Source organism: Hyla sarda, chromosome 2 (genome assembly GCF_029499605.1).
Source record: "Hyla sarda isolate aHylSar1 chromosome 2, aHylSar1.hap1, whole genome shotgun sequence".
NCBI lineage: Eukaryota > Metazoa > Chordata > Amphibia > Anura > Hylidae > Hyla > Hyla sarda.
The window spans coordinates 14,338,623-14,355,293 of record NC_079190.1 but is presented as its reverse complement, the minus strand read 5'-3'; the positions used below and the strand labels follow the sequence as shown (position 1 = coordinate 14,355,293).

The 16,671-nt window shown below is 52.5% G+C and overlaps 1 protein-coding gene across 3 annotated transcripts in view; it reads left to right on the top strand.

Annotated features, from left to right (window-relative positions):
* Positions 1–330: 330 nt before the first annotated feature.
* Positions 331–16,671, top strand: part of KLHL35 (kelch like family member 35) — a 95,958-nt gene continuing 79,617 nt past the window's right edge. The window contains exon 1 of one of the 3 annotated variants that reach the window (XM_056561188.1): positions 331–427. The gene's annotated coding sequence lies outside the window, so the exon portion shown is untranslated. The remainder of the gene's footprint in view (positions 428–16,671) is intronic. The other 2 variants (XM_056561190.1, XM_056561189.1) reach the window with 2 other exon arrangements.

The following is a 16,671-nucleotide window of genomic DNA, read 5'->3' as shown; positions in this document are numbered from 1 at the left end:
CTTGAGGCTAGACTAGACTGTAGGCCGTGGCAGCAGACATAGACTTGACTTAATGGAATGACGGTAGATTTGAGGCCTTCCAGGTGCTGGACACTAGCACTGAGATCTCTGGAGTTGGCTGTGTGGTGTCCCGGTACCGAACCTAGTTCTGTACCATCCTTAAGTCCCCTCAGGAAGAGTTCCTTAGGTTCACAGGGCTCTCCTGCAGGGCTTCCCCCAGGTTATGTTATATTACGTGTATTGTATAAATGCCATGTGTATTAATTATGTTCATTTAATGTGATTGTTCATTTGTCTAAAGTTGTACACAGTGTATAGAGTGTTGGTCATGTGACCTGCAGTCACATGACATACCCAGAGCTCCAAGGGCACAGGTACCCCAGGCAACCAGCTACAAAGCCTAAAGACCAGCAGCCACTTCTAAACTGTAAGTCAAAGCTACTTCTACAAATCAAGTACCGTATTTTTCGTCCTATAGGACGCACCGGCGTATAAGACGCACCCAATTTTTAGGGGCAAAATCTTAAAAAATAAAGATTTTGAACCCAATAGTGGTCTTCAACCTGCGGTCCTCCAGATGTTGCAAAACTTCAACTCCCAGCATGCCCGGACAGCCGTTGGCTGTCCGGGCATGCTGGGAGTTGTAGTTTTACAACATCTGCAGGTCCGCAGATTGAAGACCACTGCAGGAGGAGGTAATACTCACGTGTCCCCGCCGCTCCGGACCCGTCACCGCTGCCCTGGATGTCGCTCCATCGCTGTCACCGTGTCCCCGTCGTTCCGGAACGTCTCTGCTGCCGGCCGGGTATCCTCGCTCTCCGTCGCCGCCATCACGTCGTTACGCACGCCGACGTACGTACGCGACGACGTGATGACGAGGAAGGAGAGCGCCGGCATACAGGGGATCCCTGAACGGAGAAGACACCGAGGAGGCAGGTAAGGTCCCCCCCGGTGTCCTGTAAGCACTAACCCGGCTATTCAGTCGGGCTGTTCGGGACCGCCGCGGTGAAATCGCGGCGGTCCCGAACAGCCCGACTGAACAGCCGGGTTAGTGTCACTTTCCCTTCAGACGCGGCGGTCAGCTTTGATCGCCGCGTCTGAAGGGTTAATACAGGGCATCACCGCGATCGGTGATGTCCTGTATTAGCCGCGGGTCCCGGCCGTTGATGGCCGCAGGGACCGCCGCGACAGGGGTGCATTCGCCGTATAAGACGCACCGACTTTTTCCCCCCAGTTTTGGGGAAGAAAAAGTGCGTCTTATACGGCGAAAAATACGGTACCTACTGTCAAGCTGAAGTTATATCAGTAGTACAGTGGCCTGCATAATTAATACCGTAACTACAAGTCCAAGCAAGCCTGCGAGGTTCCCTGTGTCCCGGTCACCACTGTGGAAACAGCATAACTGTAAAGACTGTTTCCTGCATATTACAAGTAAAAGTTCCAGTTACTTCAAACCCTTGCTGTGGACCTTCATTCATTGCATGCCGTTTCTGGGCTGGTTGTCGGCGGTCCCTATACCGAAACAACCACATCCTGGCGTCACGAACACTAAGGGGTTAACAACATCTTGCCCCCGGTGTTAATACCACCAGACCCATTGCAACACATCCATTGCAACACCCCGTGGTCACCACAGCTGTTCCTCAGCAGGGAGCATAAGAGAGATTCTGGTGGAAAAGAGAGAGGGGCTGAGCCAAAGCCCATTGGTCAAGCTGCGGGTCATGTGTTAAACTGGTGCCCTCTGGGTAACATGTGATAACATAAACATAACATGTGATATTTCACAGGTCCTTTAGACATTTACTGGAGTCCTCCACAGGTCCTTTAGATTAGCTATATATTAATACACTGACTATAATCCTATGACAATAAATGACACCATAGTAACATCAGGGGAGACACTGCAGGGGAGCCCCCAGGTCACTGAGGGACTCAACCTGACAGGGCCCAAGTGTAGTGCAGGACTATGTCCTGTACTGGGACATTACAAACATAATTACTTAATATTCGACGGCACATGGAGGGAGCATAATGCCCCCCCCCCCCCCCCCCCCCACACACACACGCACAATTTCTCGCTCTCTTCCTTGTACACTTTACATTTACTCAATTTGGTATTAGAATTAAAAAAATTTTTTTTTTTTTTATTACTATTACTTTATAAAACAATTACCGTATTTATCGGCGTATAACACGCACTTTTTAGCCTAAAGTCTACGTGCGTGTTATACGCCGATACACCCCCAGGAAAGGCAGGGGGAGAGAGGCCGTCGCTGCCCGCTTCTCTCCCCCTGCCTTTCCTGGGGTCTAGAGCCCTGCTGCCGGCCCTTCTCACCCCCTGGCTATCGGCGCCGCTGCCCGTTCTGTCCCCCTGACTATCGGCGCCGTTGCCCCGTTACCTCCCTCCATCCCCGGTGGCATAATTACCTGTTGCCGGGGTCGGGTCCGCGCTGCTTCAGGCCTCCGGCGTGCGTCCCCTGCGTCGTTGCTTTGCGCTGCATGGCGCTGCGCATGACGTCAGTGCACCGCGCTGTGCAGCGCATAGCAACGACGCAGGGGACGCACGCCGGAGGCCTGAAGCAGCGCGGACCCGACCCTGGCAACGGGTAATTATGCCACCGGGGATGGGGGGAGGCAACGGGGCAGCGGCGCCGATAGTCAGGGGGACAGAACGGGCAGCGGCGCCGATAGCCAGGGGGAGAGAAGGGCCGGCAGCAGGGCTCTAGACCCCAGGAAAGGCAGGGGGAGAGAAGCGGGCAGCGACGGCCTCTCTCCCCCTGCCTTTCCTGGGGGTATATCGGGGTATACACGCGCACACACGCACCCTCATTTTACTATGGATATTTGGGTAAAAAACTTTTTTTACCCAAATATCCTTGGTAAAATGAGGGTGCGTGTTATAGGCCGGTGCGTGGTATACCCCGATAAATACGGTAAACATCAAGATTAAACACAGTCAATGATGTTTTTGTTTCCCCTGTTGTTGCGCCTGCAGTTTTTTTGCGCAAGAATTCATAAAAGGAGCAAGCTTTTTCATATGCGTAGCTCCAAAAGGGAATCTGAAAGCAGCGTCCCCCGCACTAAGCTATTGTTACTGCCTGATCGAAATGGTGTTTACCTTATTTTCCTAGGTGTTGCCTGTCACGATGCCGGCTGGCAGGTAGTGGATCCTCTGTGCCAGAGAGGGATTGGCGTGGACCGTGCTAGTGGATCGGTTCTAAGTCACTACTGGTTTTCACCAGAGCCCGCCGCAAAGCGGGATGGTCTTGCTGCGGCGGTAGTGACCAGGTCGTATCCACTAGCAACGGCTCACCTCTCTGGCTGCTGAAGATAGGCGCGGTACAAGGGAGTAGACAGAAGCAAGGTCGGACGTAGCAGAAGGTCGGGGCAGGCAGCAAGGATCGTAGTCAGGGGCAACGGCAGGAGGTCTGGAACACAGGCTAGGAACACACAAGGAAACGCTTTCACTGGCACAATGGCAACAAGATCCGGCAAGGAAGTGCAGGGGAAGTGAGGTGATATAGGGAAGTGCACAGGTGAAGACACTAATTGGAATCACTGCGCCAATCAGCGGCGCAGTGGCCCTTTAAATCGCAAAGACCCGGCGCGCGCGCGCCCTAGAGAGCGGGGCCGCGCGCGCCGGGACAGGACCGAGGGAGAGCGAGTCAGGTACGGGAGCCGGGGTGCGCATCGCGAGCGGGCGCTACCCGCATCGCGAATCGCATCCCGGCTGGAAGCGGAATCGCAGCGCCCCGGGTCAGTGGATCTGACCGGAGCGCTGCAGCGGGGAGAGTGTAGCGAGCGCTCCGGGGAGGAGCGGGGACCCGGAGCGCTCGGCGTAACAGTACCCCCCCCCCTTGGGTCTCCCCCTCTTCTTAGAGCCTGAGAACCTGAGGAGCAGACTTTTGTCTAGGATGTTGTCCTCAGGTTCCCAGGATCTCTCTTCAGGACCACAACCCTCCCAGTCCACTAAAAAAAAAGTTTTCCCTCTGACCTTTTTAGAAGCTAAGATCTCTTTGACAGAGAAGATGTCCGAGGAGCCGGAAACAGGAGTGGGAGGAACAGATTTGGGAGAAAAACGGTTGAGGATGAGTGGTTTAAGAAGAGAGACGTGAAAGGCATTAGGGATACGAAGAGAAGGAGGAAGAAGAAGTTTGTAAGAGACAGGATTAATTTGACACAAAATTTTGAAAGGACCAAGATAGCGTGGTCCCAACTTGTAGCTAGGGACACGGAAGCGGACATATTTAGCGGAGAGCCATACCTTGTCTCCAGGGGAAAAAACGGGAGGAGCTCTTCTTTTCTTATCCGCGAACTTCTTCATGCGTGATGAAGCCTGTAAGAGAGAATTTTGGGTCTCTCTCCATATGATGGAAAGGTCACGAGAAATTTCATCCACAGCGGGCAGACCAGAGGGCAAGGGGGTAGGGAGGGGGGGAAGAGGGTGACGGCCGTACACCACGAAAAATGGGGATTTGGAGGAAGATTCAGAGACTCTGAAGTTATACGAGAATTCGGCCCATGGAAGGAGATCTGCCCAGTCATCCTGGCGGGAGGAAACAAAATGTCGCAAATAATCACCCAAGACCTGGTTAATTCTTTCTACTTGTCCATTGGACTGGGGATGATATGCAGAAGAAAAATTTAATTTAATCTTGAGTTGTTTACAGAGAGCCCTCCAGAATTTAGACACGAATTGGACGCCTCTATCCGAGACGATCTGCGTAGGCAACCCGTGAAGACGAAAAATGTGTACAAAAAATTGTTTAGCCAACTGAGGCGCTGAAGGAAGACCAGGAAGAGGGATGAAATGTGCCATTTTGGAGAATCGATCAACGACCACCCAAATAACAGTGTTGCCACGGGAAGGGGGTAAATCAGTAATAAAATCCATACCAATCAGAGACCAAGGCTGTTCGGGGACAGGCAGGGGATGAAGAAAACCAGCGGGCTTCTGGCGAGGAGTCTTATCCCGGGCACAGAGAGTGCAGGCTCGCACAAAGTCCACAACATCCGTCTCCAGAGTCGGCCACCAATAGAAGCGGGAGATGAGTTGCACAGATTTCTTGATGCCCACATGACCTGCGAGATGGGAGGAGTGACCCCATTTGAGGATTCCGAGGCGTTGGCGTGGAGAAACAAAGGTCTTTCCTGGAGGAGTTTGCCTGATGGAGGCAGGAGAAGTGGAGATCAGGCAGTCAGGTGGAATGATGTGTTGCGGAGAGAGTTCAACTTCTGAGGCATCCGAGGAACGAGAGAGAGCATCGGCCCTAATGTTCTTATCGGCAGGACGAAAGTGAATCTCAAAATTAAATCGGGCAAAGAACAGAGACCACCGGGCCTGGCGAGGATTCAGCCGTTGGGCAGACTGGAGGTAGGAGAGGTTCTTGTGGTCGGTGTAAATAATAACTGGAAATCTTGATCCCTCCAGCAGATGCCTCCATTCCTCAAGTGCTAATTTAATGGCTAGAAGCTCTCGATCCCCGATGGAGTAGTTCCTCTCCGCCGGAGAGAAGGTCCTAGAAAAAAAACCACAAGTGACAGCATGCCCGGAAGAATTTTTTTGTAGAAGAACAGCTCCAGCTCCCACTGAGGAGGCATCAACCTCCAATAGGAAGGGTTTGGAAGGGTCAGGTCTGGAGAGCACGGGAGCCGAAGAAAAGGCAGACTTGAGTCGTTTAAAGGCGTCTTCCGCTTGAGGAGGCCAAGACTTGGGATCGGCATTTTTTTTGGTTAAAGCCACGATAGGAGCCACAACGGTAGAAAAATGTGGAATAAATTGCCTGTAATAATTGGCGAACCCCAAAAAGCGTTGGATAGCACGGAGTCCGGAGGGGCGTGGCCAATCTAAGACGGCAGAGAGTTTGTCTGGATCCATTTGTAGTCCCTGGCCAGAGACCAAATATCCTAGAAAAGGAAGAGATTGGCATTCAAACAGACATTTCTCAATTTTGGCATAGAGTTGATTGTCACGAAGTCTCTGAAGAACCATACGGACATGCTGGCGGTGTTCTTCTAGATTGGCAGAAAAAATTAGGATATCGTCCAGAAATACAACAACACAGGAGTATAACAGATCACGAAAAATTTCATTAACAAAGTCTTGGAAGACAGCAGGGGCGTTGCACAGGCCAAAGGGCATGACCAGATACTCAAAGTGTCCATCTCTGGTGTTAAATGCCGTTTTCCACTCATCCCCCTCTCTGATGCGGATGAGGTTATAGGCGCCTCTTAAGTCCAATTTAGTAAAGATGTGGGCACCTTGGAGGCGATCAAAGAGTTCAGAGATGAGGGGTAGGGGGTAGCGGTTCTTAACCGTGATTTTATTAAGACCGCGGTAGTCAATGCAAGGACGTAGGGAGCCATCTTTTTTGGACACAAAGAAAAATCCGGCTCCGGCAGGAGAGGAGGATTTACGGATAAAGCCCTTTTTTAAATTTTCCTGGACGTATTCAGACATGGCAAGAGTCTCTGGGGCAGAGAGAGGATAAATTCTGCCCCGGGGTGGAGTAGTGCCCGGGAGGAGGTCGATAGGACAATCATAAGGCCTGTGAGGAGGTAGAGTCTCAGCTTGTTTTTTGCAGAAAACATCCGCGAAGTCCATATAGGCCTTAGGGAGACCGGTTACTGGAGGAACCACAGAGTCACGGCAAGGGTTACTGGGAACCGGTTTTAGACAGTCCTTGGAACAAGAGGGCCCCCAACTCTTGATCTCCCCAGTGGACCAATCCAGGGTTGGGGAATGAAGTTGAAGCCAGGGAAGTCCAAGGAGAATTTCCGAGGTGCAATTGGGGAGGACCAAAAGTTCAATCCTCTCGTGATGAGATCCGATGCTCATTAGAAGGGGCTCCGTGCGGAAACGTATGGTACAGTCCAATCTTTCATTGTTTACACAATTGATGTAAAGGGGTCTGGCGAGACTGGTCACTGGGATGTTGAACCTGTTGACGAGAGAGGCCAAAATAAAATTTCCTGCAGATCCAGAGTCCAAGAAGGCCACAGTAGAGAAGGAGAAGGCAGAGGCAGACATCCGCACAGGCACAGTAAGACGTGGAGAAGCAGAGTAGACATCAAGGACTGTCTCACCTTTGTGCGGAGTCAGCGTACGTCTTTCCAGGCGGGGAGGACGGATAGGACAATCCCTCAGGAAGTGTTCGGTACTAGCACAGTACAGGCAGAGGTTCTCCATGCGGCGTCGTGTCCTCTCTTGAGGTGTCAGGCGAGACCGGTCGACCTGCATAGCCTCCACGGCGGGAGGCACAGGAACAGATTGCAGGGGACCAGAGGAGAGAGGAGCCGAGGAGAAGAAACGCCTCGTGCGAACAGAGTCCATATCTTGGCGGAGCTCCTGACGCCTTTCGGAAAAACGCATGTCAATGCGAGTGGCTAGGTGAATAAGTTCATGTAGATTAGCAGGAATTTCTTGTGCGGCCAGAACATCTTTAATGTTGCTGGATAGGCCTTTTTTAAAGGTCGCGCAGAGGGCCTCATTATTCCAGGATAATTCTGAAGCAAGAGTACGGAATTGTACGGCATACTCGCCAACGGAAGAATTACCCTGGACCAGGTTCAACAGGGCAGTCTCAGCAGAAGAGGCTCGGGCAGGTTCCTCAAAGACACTTCGGATTTCCGAGAAGAAGGAGTGTACAGAGGCAGTGACGGGGTCATTGCGGTCCCAGAGCGGTGTGGCCCAAGACAGGGCTTTTCCAGACAGAAGGCTGACTACGAAAGCCACCTTAGACCTTTCAGTGGGAAACAGGTCCGACATCATCTCCAGATGCAGGGAACATTGGGAAAGAAAGCCACGGCAAAACTTAGAGTCCCCATCAAATTTATCCGGCAAGGATAGGCGAAGACCAGGAGCGGCCACTCGCTGCGGAGGAGGTGCAGGAGCTGGCGGAGGAGATGACTGCTGAAGCTGTGGTAGTAACTGCTGTAGCATAACGGTCAGTTGAGACAGCTGTTGGCCTTGTTGCGCTATCTGTTGTGACTGCTGGGCGACCACCGTGGTAAGGTCAGCGACAACTGGCAGAGGAACTTCAGCGGGATCCAGGGCCGGATCTACTGTCACGATGCCGGCTGGCAGGTAGTGGATCCTCTGTGCCAGAGAGGGATTGGCGTGGACCGTGCTAGTGGATCGGTTCTAAGTCACTACTGGTTTTCACCAGAGCCCGCCGCAAAGCGGGATGGTCTTGCTGCGGCGGTAGTGACCAGGTCGTATCCACTAGCAACGGCTCACCTCTCTGGCTGCTGAAGATAGGCGCGGTACAAGGGAGTAGACAGAAGCAAGGTCGGACGTAGCAGAAGGTCGGGGCAGGCAGCAAGGATCGTAGTCAGGGGCAACGGCAGGAGGTCTGGAACACAGGCTAGGAACACACAAGGAAACGCTTTCACTGGCACAATGGCAACAAGATCCGGCAAGGAAGTGCAGTGGAAGTGAGGTGATATAGGGAAGTGCACAGGTGAAGACACTAATTGGAATCACTGCGCCAATCAGCGGCGCAGTGGCCCTTTAAATCGCAAAGACCCGGCGCGCGCGCGCCCTAGGGAGCGGGGCCGCGCGCGCCGGGACAGGACCGAGGGAGAGCGAGTCAGGTACGGGAGCCGGGGTGCGCATCGCGAGCGGGCGCTACCCGCATCGCGAATCGCATCCCGGCTGGAAGCGGAATCGCAGCGCCCCGGGTCAGTGGATCTGACCGGAGCGCTGCAGCGGGGAGAGTGTAGCGAGCGCTCCGGGGAGGAGCGGGGACCCGGAGCGCTCGGCGTAACATTGCCGTTCTTGATATAACACTAAACATTTGAATATGTAAATTGGGGTAATCGGTGCACTTGGGGCACTTCCTAGACCTGAGGTGCACTGGTCCTACTTCTTAGCCAGACCCTATTCGGCACATAGCTACTATGCCCTAAGATCCTGCGCATGCGCAGTGGTAGTCAAGACTTGCTTTGCTGGAGATCAGGGCCAGCTCTGCCTATAGGCAAAATAGGCAGCTGCCTAGAGCGCCCACTTGCTTGGGGCGCCGCTCTGTCTCAGTAGTAAGGTGATGAGGAAGAGGTCTGTTACAGTGTGTCACCCAGTAGTCAACGGGCCAATGGGTGGCAAAATTAGCTTTTGCCTAGGGTGGCAAAAATCCTTGGAGATCTGAGTGCGCACGCGCAGAAGAAGGAGAAATTGAATATTTATTTGAAGGCGTGAATTTAGAGGGAAGGAGCTAGGGGCTGGCGGTTCCTAGGAAAATAAGGTAAACACCATTTTGATCAGCGTCACCTGCACTAACAGGTAATACCAGGTTAGTATGGGGGACGCTGATTTAAGTTTCCCTTTAGAAGGCATTAATAGTGGGGGGGACCAGTACTTTGTAGGACACAAAAGGGGGGGGGTGTCAGAGAAGTTGTGACAGTCTTCATAGAGAAGATAAGGGAAAGTGAACAACTAGGATCAGAGAAGACGCCACTTGTGGGTCACTGAATGTATCACTGTAATCACTTATATGAGGTCTACAAGGTTATACCTTGCAGGTCTATGTCACCATTTTGCGGGCACAGTATGGCGATATTATTGGGTATATGGATGTATGCGGTGGATATTTGTGGTCATGGGGTGGAGGGACTATTTTGCCCCTGTATAATGATAGTTAGTGTGGTGTTTTTTAAAATAGTGGGTCTACAGCTGTTGCAAAACTACAACTCTCAGCATGTCCGGACAGCCTTTGGCTGTCCGGGCATGCTGGGAGTTGTAGTTTTGCAACAGCTGGAGACACACTTTTTGAAAAACACTGAGTTAGAGCATATATCATTAGCGCATTACTGTGTTATTTAGAGATATTGTCACGATGCCGGCTGGCAGGTAGTGGACCCTCTGTGCCAGAGAGGGATTGGCGTGGACCGTGCTAGTGGACCGGTTCTAAGCCACTACTGGTTTTCACCAGAGCCCGCCGCAAAGCGGGATGGTCTTGCTGCGGCGGTAGTGACCAGGTCGTATCCACTAGCAACGGCTCACCTCTCTGGCTGCTGAAGATAGGCGCGGTACAAGGGAGTAGGCAGAAGCAAGGTCGGACGTAGCAGAAGGTCGGGGCAGGCAGCAAGGATCGTAGTCAGGGGCAACGGCAGAAGGTCTGGAAACACAGGCAAGGAACACACAAGGAACGCTTTCACTGGCACTAAGGCAACAAGATCCGGCAAGGGAGTGCAAGGGAAGTGAGGTAATATAGGGAAGTGCACAGGTGAAAACCCTAATTGGAACCACTGCGCCAATCAGCGGCGCAGTGGCCCTTTAAATCGCAGAGACCCGGCGCGCGCGCGCCCTAGGGAGCGGGGCCGCGCGCGCCGGGACAGAACAGACGGGGAGCGAGTCAGGTAGGGGAGCCGGGGTGCGCATCGCGAGCGGGCGCTACCCGCATCGCGAATCGCATCCCGGCTGGCAGCAGGATCGCAGCGCCCCGGGTCAGAGGACGTGACCGGAGCGCTGCAGCGGAGGGAGTGAAGCGAGCGCTCCGGGGAGGAGCGGGGACCCGGAGCGCTCGGCGTAACAGTACCCCCCCCCTTGGGTCTCCCCCTCTTCTTGGAGCCTGAGAACCTGAGGAGCAGACTTTTGTCAAGGATGTTGTCCTCAGGTTCCCAGGATCTCTCTTCAGGACCACAACCCTCCCAGTCTACTAAAAAAAAATTTTTCCCTCTGACCTTTTTGGCAGCCAAAATTTCCTTGACCGAGAAGACGTCCGAGGAGCCGGAAACAGGAGTGGGAGGAACAGATTTGGGAGAAAAACGGTTGAGGATGAGTGGTTTGAGAAGAGAGACGTGAAAGGCATTAGGGATACGAAGAGAAGGAGGAAGAAGAAGCTTATAAGAGACAGGATTAATTTGACACAAAATTTTGAAAGGACCAAGATAGCGTGGTCCCAACTTGTAGCTAGGGACACGGAAGCGGACATATTTAGCGGAGAGCCATACCTTGTCTCCAGGGGAAAAAACGGGGGGAGCTCTTCTTTTCTTATCCGCGAACCTCTTCATGCGTGAAGAAGCCTGTAAGAGAGAATTTTGGGTCTCTCTCCATATAATGGAAAGGTCACGAGAAATTTCATCCACAGCGGGCAGACCAGAGGGCAAGGGGGTAGGGAGGGGGGGAAGAGGGTGACGGCCGTACACCACGAAAAATGGGGATTTGGAGGAAGATTCAGAGACCCTGAAGTTATACGAAAATTCGGCCCATGGAAGGAGATCTGCCCAGTCATCCTGGCGGGAGGAAACAAAATGTCGCAAATAATCACCCAGGATCTGGTTAATTCTTTCTACTTGTCCATTGGACTGGGGATGATATGCAGAGGAAAAATTTAATTTAATCTTGAGTTGTTTACAGAGAGCCCTCCAGAATTTAGACACGAATTGGACCCCTCTATCCGAGACAATCTGCGTAGGCAACCCGTGAAGACGAAAAATGTGTACAAAAAATTGTTTAGCCAACTGAGGCGCAGAAGGAAGACCAGGAAGAGGGATGAAATGTGCCATTTTGGAGAATCGATCAACGACCACCCAAATAACGGTGTTGCCACGGGAAGGGGGTAAATCAGTAATAAAATCCATACCAATCAGAGACCAAGGCTGTTCGGGGACAGGCAGAGGATGAAGAAAACCAGCGGGCTTCTGGCGAGGAGTCTTATCCCGGGCACAGATAGTGCAGGCTCGCACAAAGTCCCCAACATCCGTCTCCAGAGTCGGCCACCAATAGAAGCGGGAGATGAGTTGCACAGATTTCTTGATGCCCGCATGACCTGCGAGATGGGAGGAGTGACCCCATTTGAGGATTCCGAGGCGTTGGCGTGGAGAAACAAAGGTCTTTCCTGGAGGAGTCTGCCTGATGGAGGCAGGAGAAGTGGAGATCAGGCAGTCAGGTGGAATGATGTGTTGCGGAGGGAGATCAACTTCTGAGGCATCCGAGGAACGAGAGAGAGCATCGGCCCTAATGTTCTTATCGGCAGGACGAAAGTGAATCTCAAAATTAAATCGGGCAAAGAACAGAGACCACCGGGCCTGGCGAGGATTTAGCCGTTGGGCCGACTGGAGGTAGGAGAGGTTCTTGTGGTCGGTGTAGATAATAACAGGAAATCTTGATCCCTCCAGCAGATGCCTCCATTCCTCAAGTGCTAATTTAATGGCTAGAAGCTCTCGATCCCCGATGGAGTAGTTCCTCTCCGCTGGAGAGAAGGTCCTAGAGAAAAAACCACAAGTGACAGCATGCCCGGAAGGATTTTTTTGTAGAAGAACAGCTCCAGCTCCTACTGAGGAGGCATCAACCTCCAATAGGAAGGGTTTGGAAGGGTCAGGTCTGGAGAGCACGGGAGCCGAAGAAAAGGCAGACTTGAGTCGTTTAAAGGAGTCTTCTGCTTGAGGAGGCCAGGACTTGGGATCAGCATTTTTCTTGGTTAAAGCCACGATAGGAGCCACAATGGTAGAAAAATGTGGAATAAATTGCCTGTAATAATTGGCGAACCCCAAAAAGCGTTGGATAGCACGGAGTCCGGAGGGGCGTGGCCAATTTAAGACGGCAGAGAGTTTGTCTGGATCCATCTGTAGTCCCTGGCCAGAGACCAAATATCCTAGAAAAGGAAGAGATTGGCATTCAAACAGACATTTCTCAATTTTGGCATAGAGTTGGTTGTCACGAAGTCTCTGAAGAACCATACGGACATGCTGGCGGTGTTCTTCTAGATTGGCAGAAAAAATTAGGATATCGTCCAGATATACCACAACACAGGAGTATAACAGATCACGAAAAATTTCATTGACAAAGTCTTGGAAGACGGCAGGGGCATTGCACAGTCCAAAGGGCATGACCAGATACTCAAAGTGTCCATCTCTGGTGTTAAATGCCGTTTTCCACTCGTCCCCCTCTCTGATGCGGATGAGGTTATAGGCGCCTCTTAAGTCCAATTTAGTGAAGATGTGGGCACCTTGGAGGCGATCAAAGAGTTCAGAGATGAGGGGTAAGGGGTAGCGGTTCTTAACCGTGATTTTATTAAGACCGCGGTAGTCAATGCAAGGACGTAGGGAGCCATCTTTTTTGGACACAAAGAAAAATCCGGCTCCGGCAGGAGAGGAGGATTTACGGATAAAGCCCTTTTTTAGATTCTCCTGGACGTATTCGGACATGGCAAGAGTCTCTGGGGCAGAGAGAGGATAAATTCTGCCCCGGGGTGGAGTAGTACCCGGGAGGAGGTCGATAGGGCAATCATAAGGCCTGTGAGGAGGTAGAGTCTCAGCTTGTTTTTTGCAGAAAACATCCGCGAAGTCCATATAGGCCTTAGGGAGACCGGTTACTGGAGGAACCACAGAGTTACGGCAAGGGTTACTGGGAACCGGTTTTAGACAGTTCTTGGAACAAGAGGACCCCCAACTCTTGATCTCCCCAGTGGACCAATCCAGGGTTGGGGAATGAAGTTGAAGCCAGGGAAGTCCAAGGAGAATCTCCGAGGTGCAATTGGGGAGGACCAAAAGTTCAATCCTCTCATGATGAGATCCGATGCTCATAAGAAGGGGCTCCGTGCGGAAACGTATGGTACAGTCCAATCTTTCATTATTTACACAATTGATGTAGAGGGGTCTGGCGAGACTGGTCACTGGGATGTTGAACCTGTTGACGAGAGAGGCCAAAATAAAATTTCCTGCAGATCCAGAGTCCAAGAAGGCCACTGTAGAGAAGGAGAAGGCAGAGGCAGACATCCGCACAGGCACAGTAAGACGTGGAGAAGCAGAGTAGACATCAAGGACTGTCTCACCTTTGTGCGGAGTCAGCGTACGTTTTTCCAGGCGGGGAGGACGGATAGGACAATCCCTCAGGAAGTGTTCGGTACTAGCACAGTACAGGCAGAGGTTCTCCATACGGCGTCGTGTCCTCTCTTGAGGTGTCAGGCGAGACCGGTCGACCTGCATAGCCTCCACGGCGGGAGGCACAGGAACAGATTGCAGGGGACCAGAGGAGAGAGGAGCCGAGGAGACGAAACGCCTCGTGCGAACAGAGTCCATATCTTGGCGGAGTTCCTGACGCCTTTCAGAAAAACGCATGTCAATGCGAGTGGCTAGGTGAATAAGTTCATGTAGATTAGCAGGAATTTCTCGTGCGGCCAGAACATCTTTAATGTTGCTGGATAGGCCTTTTTTGAAGGTCGCGCAGAGGGCCTCATTATTCCAGGACAATTCTGAAGCAAGTGTACGGAATTGTACGGCATACTCGCCAACGGAAGAATTACCCTGGACCAGGTTCAACAGGGCAGTCTCAGCAGAAGAGGCTCGGGCAGGTTCCTCAAAGACACTTCGGATTTCCGAGAAGAAGGAGTGTACAGAGGCAGTGACGGGGTCATTGCGGTCCCAGAGCGGTGTGGCCCATGACAGGGCTTTTCCGGACAGGAGACTGACTACGAAAGCCACCTTAGACCTTTCAGTGGGAAACAGGTCCGACATCATCTCCAGATGCAGGGAACATTGGGAAAGAAAGCCACGGCAAAACTTAGAGTCCCCATCAAATTTATCCGGCAAGGATAAGCGTATCCCAGGAGCGGCCACTCGCTGCGGAGGAGGTGCAGGAGCTGGCGGAGGAGATGACTGCTGAAGCTGTGGTAGCAACTGTTGTAGCATAACGGTCAGTTGAGACAGCTGTTGGCCTTGTTGCGCTATCTGTTGTGACTGCTGGGCGACCACCGTGGTGAGGTCAGCGACAACTGGCAGAGGAACTTCAGCGGGATCCATGGCCGGATCTACTGTCACGATGCCGGCTGGCAGGTAGTGGACCCTCTGTGCCAGAGAGGGATTGGCGTGGACCGTGCTAGTGGACCGGTTCTAAGCCACTACTGGTTTTCACCAGAGCCCGCCGCAAAGCGGGATGGTCTTGCTGCGGCGGTAGTGACCAGGTCGTATCCACTAGCAACGGCTCACCTCTCTGGCTGCTGAAGATAGGCGCGGTACAAGGGAGTAGGCAGAAGCAAGGTCGGACGTAGCAGAAGGTCGGGGCAGGCAGCAAGGATCGTAGTCAGGGGCAACGGCAGAAGGTCTGGAAACACAGGCAAGGAACACACAAGGAACGCTTTCACTGGCACTAAGGCAACAAGATCCGGCAAGGGAGTGCAAGGGAAGTGAGGTAATATAGGGAAGTGCACAGGTGAAAACCCTAATTGGAACCACTGCGCCAATCAGCGGCGCAGTGGCCCTTTAAATCGCAGAGACCCGGCGCGCGCGCGCCCTAGGGAGCGGGGCCGCGCGCGCCGGGACAGAACAGACGGGGAGCGAGTCAGGTAGGGGAGCCGGGGTGCGCATCGCGAGCGGGCGCTACCCGCATCGCGAATCGCATCCCGGCTGGCAGCAGGATCGCAGCGCCCCGGGTCAGAGGACGTGACCGGAGCGCTGCAGCGGAGGGAGTGAAGCGAGCGCTCCGGGGAGGAGCGGGGACCCGGAGCGCTCGGCGTAACAGTACCCCCCCCCTTGGGTCTCCCCCTCTTCTTGGAGCCTGAGAACCTGAGGAGCAGACTTTTGTCAAGGATGTTGTCCTCAGGTTCCCAGGATCTCTCTTCAGGACCACAACCCTCCCAGTCTACTAAAAAAAAATTTTTCCCTCTGACCTTTTTGGCAGCCAAAATTTCCTTGACCGAGAAGACGTCCGAGGAGCCGGAAACAGGAGTGGGAGGAACAGATTTGGGAGAAAAACGGTTGAGGATGAGTGGTTTGAGAAGAGAGACGTGAAAGGCATTAGGGATACGAAGAGAAGGAGGAAGAAGAAGCTTATAAGAGACAGGATTAATTTGACACAAAATTTTGAAAGGACCAAGATAGCGTGGTCCCAACTTGTAGCTAGGGACACGGAAGCGGACATATTTAGCGGAGAGCCATACCTTGTCTCCAGGGGAAAAAACGGGGGGAGCTCTTCTTTTCTTATCCGCGAACCTCTTCATGCGTGAAGAAGCCTGTAAGAGAGAATTTTGGGTCTCTCTCCATATAATGGAAAGGTCACGAGAAATTTCATCCACAGCGGGCAGACCAGAGGGCAAGGGGGTAGGGAGGGGGGGAAGAGGGTGACGGCCGTACACCACGAAAAATGGGGATTTGGAGGAAGATTCAGAGACCCTGAAGTTATACGAAAATTCGGCCCATGGAAGGAGATCTGCCCAGTCATCCTGGCGGGAGGAAACAAAATGTCGCAAATAATCACCCAGGATCTGGTTAATTCTTTCTACTTGTCCATTGGACTGGGGATGATATGCAGAGGAAAAATTTAATTTAATCTTGAGTTGTTTACAGAGAGCCCTCCAGAATTTAGACACGAATTGGACCCCTCTATCCGAGACAATCTGCGTAGGCAACCCGTGAAGACGAAAAATGTGTACAAAAAATTGTTTAGCCAACTGAGGCGCAGAAGGAAGACCAGGAAGAGGGATGAAATGTGCCATTTTGGAGAATCGATCAACGACCACCCAAATAACGGTGTTGCCACGGGAAGGGGGTAAATCAGTAATAAAATCCATACCAATCAGAGACCAAGGCTGTTCGGGGACAGGCAGAGGATGAAGAAAACCAGCGGGCTTCTGGCGAGGAGTCTTATCCCGGGCACAGATAGTGCAGGCTCGCACAAAGTCCCCAACATCCGTCTCCAGAGTCGGCCACCAATAGAAGCGGGAGATGAGTTGCACA